The sequence below is a fragment of the Centrocercus urophasianus genome, unplaced genomic scaffold (assembly GCF_019232065.1).
Source record: "Centrocercus urophasianus isolate 14NV4802_14NV808 unplaced genomic scaffold, USGS_Curo_1.0 seq_18, whole genome shotgun sequence".
In the NCBI taxonomy this organism is placed as follows: domain Eukaryota; kingdom Metazoa; phylum Chordata; class Aves; order Galliformes; family Phasianidae; genus Centrocercus; species Centrocercus urophasianus.
In genome coordinates this window covers 15789044-15799084 of record NW_024884733.1, presented here as the reverse complement: position 1 = coordinate 15799084, position 10041 = coordinate 15789044, and positions in this window count along the sequence as shown.

Genomic DNA, 10041 nt, shown 5'->3' with positions numbered 1-10041 from the left:
CAGTTATCAAGAAAAGCTGGTAAGTCTGACAGCATGATTTCCCTCTCCTCAATTGTAAAGAGGCAAAAGTATGAAACACCAGGAGCATAAACTCAAAGTATGACTGGCACAGCGTCTCAGCAAAAGCATTATAGAATGGCCTGGGTTGAAAAGGATATCAAAGATCATCTAGTTTTAACCCCCTGCCATGGGCAGGTTCACCAACCAGCAGACCAGGCTGCTCAGAGCTACATCCAGCCCTGCCTCAAATCCCTGTAGCGATGGGGCATCCACAACCTCCTTGGGCAACATATTCCAGAGCATCTCCACCCTCTGAGTGAAGAGCTTCCTCCTAACATCTAACCTAAACCTCCCCTGTCTCAGTTTAAAACCATTCCCCCTTGTCCTATCACTATCCACCCTTTTAAACAGCCATTCCCCTTGCTGTTTGAGATAGGATTTGAGGAGTCATAAAGAGAGGAAATAATCCCAATTACTTCCAATAAACAGATCCCCCTTTCAAAGAGCTGAACCGTTGTACACTACATCACTAGGTGAACATACAGTCTGAACTCAGAACTGTTTTGAAATAATACGTTTCATCAATTCTGGATAGGTAATCACATTTTAACCCTCTCTGTGTTTTTCTTTTACCATCCTCAAATGTATTCACTAGAGATTTCTTTGAAGTCTATTTCTTTCCAATACTTACCATAAAAATGTATAGAATCAAGAATATATTACATGTTATTATCTGCTACGTGAGTGATGTGAAAGTCTTTTAGGACATTTCCCATTTTAGGACATTTCCCATTACCTTAGATGACAACTTCTCTGTATGACCAGTGGGAAGGAGAGTCCTTTCCCTTGCAGGCTCTTCAGTTATCAGTTATAAGTTAAATGAACCCTTCAATAAAGTTTATAATTGTCTTCACAGACAAAGAAACACTTTGTCCAAGTAATTGCATATAACGAATAGCATAACCATAAGACCCCATATTATGGTCGCCCATAAATACGGGCTGAACTGATTGTGCTGGAAGATATTTTAAAAGAATCTACAAGTCCAGAGAATGATTTTGTCCCTCTTGTGGGACGGACAGCCAGTTGTGCAAAAGGAGCCAGCAAGGGGTTGTTAACACAATTTCTCAGGGAAACTGCAAGTTTCTACAGACTTCTTTGTGAAGTCTTAGTGAAGCTTTATTGTGTACTAAACAAGACTTAAGACACAGAGGAACAAACTAAGTGAAAAAAATTTTACTGACTTCCCTCTGTTGGTTAAAATTCCTATACTACAAGTAGATACCCTTTCATAGCAGAGATATTTTGTCAGAAGATTCTCAGCTGACCTTCATCTCTTCTAACCTCTGCTCAGCTGGGTGAAGAGCAGCTTCCAACTTCAAGTTAGCAGTTGTTTACCTGAGGTTCCACAGCACTCATCATCCCTGCACCTCTGTACCATGTATATGTGTGTACATACCTATGTAATCCCCTTTCCTAGGCAGTGTCACTGTACTGCCTAATTCCTCTATTACAAATAAGTTTACTGTTTCTGAATGTACAAGCTTTACAACTATAATGGTACTTACACAGCTCTGATAATCAATTTAGTATTCTAATTTTTATCTTTACAGATTAATGTCTTCCAGTTTCTCCTGACAGCTTCATCAAGAACCTGGAAATGAGGTAAAATGGGCCCTCGCTGTCAGGCCTCTTGTTGCAGATTTGTCTGTCTAAGGTCAAGGCCAGTGCTGATATGCAGCCATATAATCTTATACAAAGATTATATGCACAACAAGAAATGATAAAAGCCTGTATGTGGGTGGAATGGGATGCCTTTCACCTTCAATCAACAGAAGAAGAACTTGGTGTAAAATTCTGGTACAAAGCTTAAGATGTCAAATACATGCTTAATTTTTTCTAAATAGTAAAATACCTCAATAAAAAAAAAATAAAAAAATCAGCAGACAACATATTTCAAAATTCTTCAAAAATCCCAGTATCAGTGGAGTTTATCACAGGATGCGTCACAGCAGAGAAAACAGAGGAGGGAGAGGCAAGCATAGTGTCCTTCCACAAATGCAAAACACCTCTTCTGGGATGTTACGTAGAGTGCACATACCTTTAGGCTGAGGTGCTCTGGGGGATCGTGCTATCAAGATTAAGAAGGCCTAAGGCAAGTAAAGAGCTCTACAGTATGACAAAGTTCAGCAGTATTAAAAAGATAGGATTACTATGATGAATTAGCTCAGAAATTAGACTGTAAAAGAAAATACCTAAGCTCTTCACATATTTACAGAACCCTAGGTTTATACTGAAAAGCAATACTGGTAATGTGAATACCTCCAAGTTCCAGATTCCATCATCTATGGGCTCTTAGTCACCAGAGAACATAGTGTACTCACAAACTCATAAATACTAGCAAAACAGCAGCTGATTCCAGCACTATTTGAAAATCACCTCCTTAAGAGTAGATTCCCTTCAGCACCGAAAGCGTTTCAGAGAGTGGCACGGTAACAACAAAAGTAGGGAAGTAAAACAGCAAAAGGATTGGTGCAATAGGAGGATGTTACTAGGGAAGGAAAAAAGACTGCTCACCCATCTCTGAGGATCCAGGTCCACAGAGGAAAATGCACAGAGAAAGGATCTCCAGAAAGAGAACCTACCACAGTGGAAGTCAGACCTTAAATGAGGTCTAAGAGAAGTGCAGCAAGACTCCAGGACTTCTGGTCACACAGATTCATTGTCTTCACCTGTGCTCCCAGGGCTGACCGGCCCTTTCCCAGGTGCTCAATCAGTGGTTCAGGCCGAGACTCAACCATTCACAAACTGGTGCATATAGCACTAACAGAAGTAACAAATGAAACTCTCCTCAGTGACGATACAATACATGGCAGGAGCAGAGAAGAAAATGACAAAAGCCAAATGAAACAAGACCACGATTTCAAAAATCTTCACACAAAATGTCAATCACTACATACCAAGCAACTTACTTTGGTCACATCTTCAAAAAAAAAAAAGAACACATTGAGTTTTACTGAGGAAATGTATCACTTACGAACACTGCATCAAGGTTGGCAAAATTAAAGCACTCCTGTGAGAAAAACAAAAGTCTGAAAACCCATGCTAGAGACAGCCTTTAATAAAGTACATTCAATTGCACCATACCTCTACACGGATGTCCAACCCGTGGCCCACAGACTTCATGCAGCCTGACATAGCTGACAATGCACCCCATCCCTTGCTCTGCACCATCACAGCAGCAGCTCTGCCTCACTGAACAGCCCAGCCCCTCAGCAACGACCAAGTACCAGCGTGCTATTGACAGTGCCTGGGCTGAAACCAGGGGATAGGGCACGAGGAAGTACCAATTCCAGTTACAGCAAATAATTTTACGGATTGTGATATCCTGGCTGATCACAGTCCAGTGAACAGCAGGAAATATGCAGCCATGCTTTCCTTTACAAACATTAGAAAATAAAACAGTTTTTGATACTGCACGCACATTAACTATATCACGTATTTTCTGAGCGCTGCTCCATAAGTAGTGCCTCATACCTTATTCTGATAGCTCACAACACCAGGGGTGTATGTTGGTGGTATGGCTGAACTTTCGCTCCAGTATTTTTTTTAATTTAATTTAATTTATTACTTTAATTCATTAATTTAATTAATGAAATGTTGCCGTGTGACAGATGGCAGCAAGGGGGCAGTCTGACAAAATAGCATGTGGCATGGAAGTGTGTATGAAGCAAAGGTGTGGAACGGAATATCTCCAGACGGAAAAAAAATTACACCCAATGTCATTCATTGACACTTCACATCTACAGAGAACAAAGAGTGGACGTGAGCACAGTGAGGCTGCGGATGGTGCATTTAAACAGAGACAACAGCAGTAGGTCACCTCCACTGATACAGACTTGTATGAGCACTCTCAGGTGTGCCTAGGAATAGCCTGATCAGCTGCTGTTGTTTTTCTTCATTGAAGAGGATTATGTTTTAAAAACGCATCTCAAATCCAGCTAATTGATGCCACTATTTAGCTGAGAAAAAGTCCATGTTGTAAGGTAGCTCTTCTTAGTGACGTTTTCCAATCCTTCTCACTTCACTCACTCTGCATTAGCTCCATAATGAAATCTGATTTAACAAGGTAAATTGGTAACATGTTCTTTGTTTTTTTACGTTTTTTTTATGTTTGTTTTTTTTGTTTGTTTGTTTTTTTCCAACTGCAAATTCCCCAGTGATTTCGCTAAGAGCCCTTCAAATGTTATGAGGGCAACTTACGCTCAGGGACTGCCTGGGCAGAAGTCAGTGGGGGCGAAGCAATTGCGTGGGCATCACTTGTTATACATAAATTTACATGCATATGTATCATAGTCATTATCCTCTTTCCCCCTTTCTTTTATCTACATTAGCAAATTGTATTTAAATAGACTTCAGTAGCTCTACTTGACCCCCTATCCCCCAGTCTCTACTTCTCTTGGGAAGCGGGGCAGGAAGCCAACTGCATAGTGCTAAGCTATCACCAAAATTAAACCACAAAACTGTAGAGAAAAAAAATCACCATCCCCATCGATTACAGACATATTACCACAGACTGTGCGATAAATCAGGTTCTAAGAAGGAGTAAAGCACCAGCAGAGGTTTTCACTTGGCTGAAAACCTACCCCAGAGCCTGCTTGATACAGGACATGGGCAAGATTAAGGGAAAAGATCTGCTACATCAGCCAGCACTAAGCCTCAAATAAAGGACACCAAAACATACAACTCAGCCTGAAGGATTTCACATATGGGAGGAGGAAAGAAACCAGCAGCCAGCACACAATTCAACCAGTAAGAAACAAAAAGCTTAAATTAATACCAAAACTCAACTTAGGCCTCCAGTGGAAAAACAATACCTGAACCAGTACAGGAGTATGTGAGTGCCTGGAACAACGGGAGCAAACATTCCGCCATTCAATTCACCCCATCTCAGAACGGCTCCCGGTACAGCACATGCAGACAGAGACAATGAAATTCCTTCCATCCCATCAACACCACCATCCACCAAGCCACAATTTCAACAGGACAAGGCTGCACACCCCAGATAATGTAGTTATAGATACAGCCAAAAAAGGCAATCTTTGATACCATGTTCTCTATAAACACAACGTCAACAACGCTGCATCTTTACAATATCAAAAAATGAAAAGCAGAAACCATTTGAACACAAAAATTTATTTTTCAGAGAGAAAGGCAAGACAGAGAAAAAAGCAGTCTTAAATACTCATTTGAAAAACAAATAATAACAACCAAAGCTAATTCACACAGATAAGACAGTGAAAACCCTGGATTTCAACAGACAGGACACTTGCAGCGCCCGCGGGACTAAGATGAGGGGGAACGCCCCCCTTGCGGCATGCACTGGAGTCCTCCATTCCCCCCTAGGAAGCCAAAGCTAAGCTGCAGCCATCGTTGTGGGGTCCTAAAGGAAAAGCACAGTCGCTCAGTCACTCCGCAAACACAAACAAGGAAAGGAAGGGGAACACGCACACAGATGCGACTTTCCAGAAGGGAAGGACAACGCAGCGCAGCCAACCCCTGGGAATAAACCCGCAACCCGCAAGCAACATACAAGAGCCTGTAAACTGTCCCGGGGCTGCATGGAGGCCACAGGCCTCAACGCGCCAAGGGGCTTCTCAAGTAAGGACAGAAGGCCAAAGGCCGTGGCACGCACCCTGAGTACGGGGCCGGCGCATTGACAGGCCACCAGCAGGCAACAGCGCCGAGGGGCCGGAGGAGGAGGGGCAGGGAAAAGGCACTACCCTGCTTACAGGGTGGCCTTGGGGTCCGGCGAGCTCCGTTTCCCACTCAGGTGCGGAGAGGTGGCTCTCGCCCTCTGTACAGGGGGCCACGCTCCCCAGGCAGCCAAAGGAGCAAGGAGGCAAAAGGCCAACTACAACTACAGCAAAGACCCGAGCCCTGCTTACAGGGAGGTCGCCCAGCACAAAGCCGGCCTGGTCTACCAAGGCGCCGGCAACGCTCAACTCAAGTGTGACTCTATCCCCGCTAACAGGAAGCTGCTTTGCCCAGGCTGCCTCTCTCTTTCCCCCCCGCATCTGCAGGCTTCGGTTTCCTCTTCTTCCTCGCTCCTGCCTCCCAGTTGCCCACGTTGCTTCGCCTTTCTTCAGCAGCAGATCCTGAAGTATGTGGCAGAACGTCTTTCAACCCTGCACTCCTTCCCCCCCTTTGATTCTCAGAGAAAGTAGGTAATGCAAGAGGCATCACCATCACCTTCTTGAAGTACAGGCGAAGTAAGTTGTGGTACAGCGTCTGTATATGGAAGTGTTATCAATAACACCTGTTACCTGGAACCACGTGTTTCCTCAGGACAGTTAACAGGTTAACACACTCAAGCGTACAATTCAAACAGCACAAACAACCTACCTTTCGTACCTATGAACGTTTTTTCCATCACAGTCATCCTCTTAAACACTAGAATATTGGTCCAGTGCTTTTCACTTTACAGTGTGTCTCTCATGTTGACCCCCACATTCCCACCAAAACCCAGTAGTAGAAGTAACCCCCCTACATGGAATCAGAACAGTCACATAGAAAACCACTTTATTATTACTGCTTCACTTTATCTTGTGCATCTTCAAGACTGAAGCGCTGCCATCGGCGCCCCACTCCGGCCACCACCCCCCCCCCGGCGGGGGGGGCCCGGCCCGGGGGGCGTGGGCCCCCCCCCCTCCCGCCGTCGGCGCCCTGCTCCTACTTTTCAGGCATCCGCTGTTCCCGTCGCATTCCGCTCATTGCCTGCTCCTCAGCCCCGTTCCTTGTTCCCCAAGGCTGCTTGTAATCCGTCCGTCCATCGCCTTTCCCTCACATCACCCTGCTTCTTCTCATAGTGTGAGGTAAACGCCCGTTCCTCAGTTTCCCGCCCATGCACCTTATATAGGTTTCCCTGCCCCCCTTCAGCCAAGAGGAGCTCAGAACCCCGCTTCTTTTTCCTGCCGTTTTCTTTTCCCGCCCTTTTTTTTCTCACCTTTGCCTTCCCGCTCTTTCCAGCTGAAGGTGGCCGGGCCGGGGTCACCTTAAGGTCATGGCCAGGGTCACCTGAAGGTCACGGCCCCTGGCAGGCGTTGCTGCCCTTCCCCTCAGGGCTGAGCTGCCCCACAGAAGGTGTCACTGCACCAACCACACTTTGGCTGAGTTGCGGTGGAGAATTCTTTTCTTCAGTTTTAGTGGTGTTTTTTTTTTTTTTTTTTACATTCTCACAAACATTAGGTTTCCTTCTAGAGCAGTCGATATCCGCAAACACAATTAAGTACATATATTATTATTTAAATGAATTCTGCCACTCACACCTCACATCTCTGCCCTTACGGGCAAAATCCCTTCTGAGATCAGACACATTTTCTGAGAGAAAAGAGTGGAAAAAACTGATGCCTGTTGTGTGAAGGATACAGTTTATTTGTAATCTCAAGGTGTTGCTGTTTTGTGGAGTTGTTTGTATTCTATCATTTATTTACGTACCACGGTTGGAAATACTCACCTTGCTGCTCTGCACCGCAGTGATTGCTTGTTAAGCTCATTTTGTTCTGCCTTGGTTACATTCTTTCTCAGAGCTATGAAAGAGGGCTAAGAAGGGTACAAAATGACAACAAAATGGATCCACAACATAGGCTGCTTCCACCAATGAGTGATTCCAAAGTAAGGTGTATCAGTAGCAGAGATGACTTTTGGCAGCCATGAGAAGTTTCCCCTTTAGGGAATCTTCTGCCTGGTCTGCAACACAGGCAAACAGACTGGCAGAGAAAGGCACCCAGGACCCGAGGGAACCAGCTGTGCTGCAGATGGTGCACAGCACGAGTGTCCGAGCTCTTGGTTTGCCTGGGCGACGTTGACTGAAGAGGAATTGTCTTGGGCCACATACATGTGGGTTGCCCCGAAAGTAATGCATCCTATTTATTTTCATGGAAATGACAACAGATAAAATGAGTAACTCTATTTGGCAGAGCAAATTCTCAGCTACAAAATGCTGTTTTTCAACACGGTCACCTCCTTTAGAGAAGAATTTTGCCAGCAATGGACGTGAGGCTGCATGCTGTGGCTTGTCAAAACGTACACCAGCACACGTGACCTATGGCCACTGTCACCACTCCTGAGATGCACCATGCACCGCCCCTCTGTGCTCACATCCATAAATGTTCAGCAAGCATTGATGAAGGCCAGTGGGTAACATTTTTTTCCACATGGTGGGATTTAGTGACACACTTTTGTTTCATACACACTTCTATGTCAGGCACCATTCTGTCAGACTGTAACAACACATAATGGAATACCAGCGGAAGGTTCAGCCTCTGCTGCTGTACCACCAGCACAGAATATATATATCCCTTATATATATAACCAGTACAATCCCAGGCCTTTTACTATTCAAGTTTTCTGCTTGAACATTATTACTATTATTGTACATATCCAGAATAGCTGAGCAAGAAGTACAATTCGCAGCTATAAAGCCTAAAACCACACACACACACAAAAAAAAAAAAAAAAAAAGAAAAGAAAAGGACACCCTTCCCTTGATTAAGAACATATTTCCTGGGCATGCACATTAGAAAAATGACTTCCACCATTAGTCTTTCTAATGTATCTTTCCCTATAAACTCTTCACTATCTCTTTAGCTGGAGGCCTAGGCTGTTTAAGTGTATTCCTGCATCAGCAAATAGAAGAAAGGATTTACTTTTTCCATTTTTAAAAATTTTTTATGATCAATCAGAAATAAAAGCTTTAATCATTAATCCACATGGGCTTAGCTATAATGAACAGCATTTGGCTGTGAGCAGTTTCACAAATCTGACCTTTGTTCCTTTATTGTTCATACTGAGCATGGATCCCCAATCACACAGTGCATGAGGAAGCTCTGACCTCCTCCAGTTTCTATACTTATGCGTGGTAATTACGCACACAGTCCTCTCACTCCTGCATCAACTTGGGTTACCAAGCTGAGAAAGTAAACCCCTCCCCACAAACATACACAATGAATGTCAAACTACAGGGATTTTCTTAATTTAAAAAGAAATAAAAATAAACCGTACAAAGACAATAGCAGATCTATTAAACTTCACCTGATTTAGCAGTTCTTAGTGGTTCATAGGTTAAGTACTTGACATCACAAAAACCAGTGGTAGCAGTAAGAACAGTAAGGAAAGAGGAAGGTTTCAGATGCAGTCTTGAAAACCTTACTGCTTGCAGTATGAGCTATTTTGACTACCTAGACACACTGGCCTTGAAGAAGTCAGGCAGAACTGCTTCCTGGAGAGAACCAGAACTGCTGATTCTAAATGCATTTCCCAAACAGACAAGGTTCCACAGCTTTGTGAGCCTAGCAAAAGCATACAAGAATGGGTCAAACAAATCCCAAGGAAGAAAAATGAGCCTGCTAGTCGGTACTGCTAGGGAAAACAGCTGAGGAGACGGCCTGGCTGACTCTGTTTTGACTCTTTGACTATCCTGTTTTAAATGGGAGTCTGATAAAGTAAGATGATCAAACAGGAAAGCACATTCATAAAGTCACCGTCTGACTCACTGAACCCTCTTCTTAATTATCTATGGAGAGACAGGAGGTCAAAGCTGAGGTTTCGCTTAGAAAAGCTGCAAGAATTTGCTTGATTACAAGACAGGGCAATTACCTAACTCTTAAAGGAGGAGTAATTGCTGCAACCTTAAGAACTAACTGCTTTCCAACAAATCCCGAATATAAGAATAAATCAATAAACAAATAAATTAGGAAAACTGTACAAACAATAAAAAGCCGTTTAGTTTCGTTTTCTAAAAACACTGCTTGACTGACGCAGAGGAGGAGGTGAGAGCTCCCACTAACAGCAGCCCGCGCCGCGAGCTCTGAGGGTACGCTGCACCGAGCTGAGACAGAGCAAAGGAGTCGCTCACAGCCGCAAAGAGCAGCCTTCCACCTGCCCGCAACGCTGCAGCTACGGGGAGAGCCGGGCAACGTCCGTACCCTCATGGCGAAACTACACTTCCTCAGCTGTACCTACGATCCCCGGCTTCCTCGG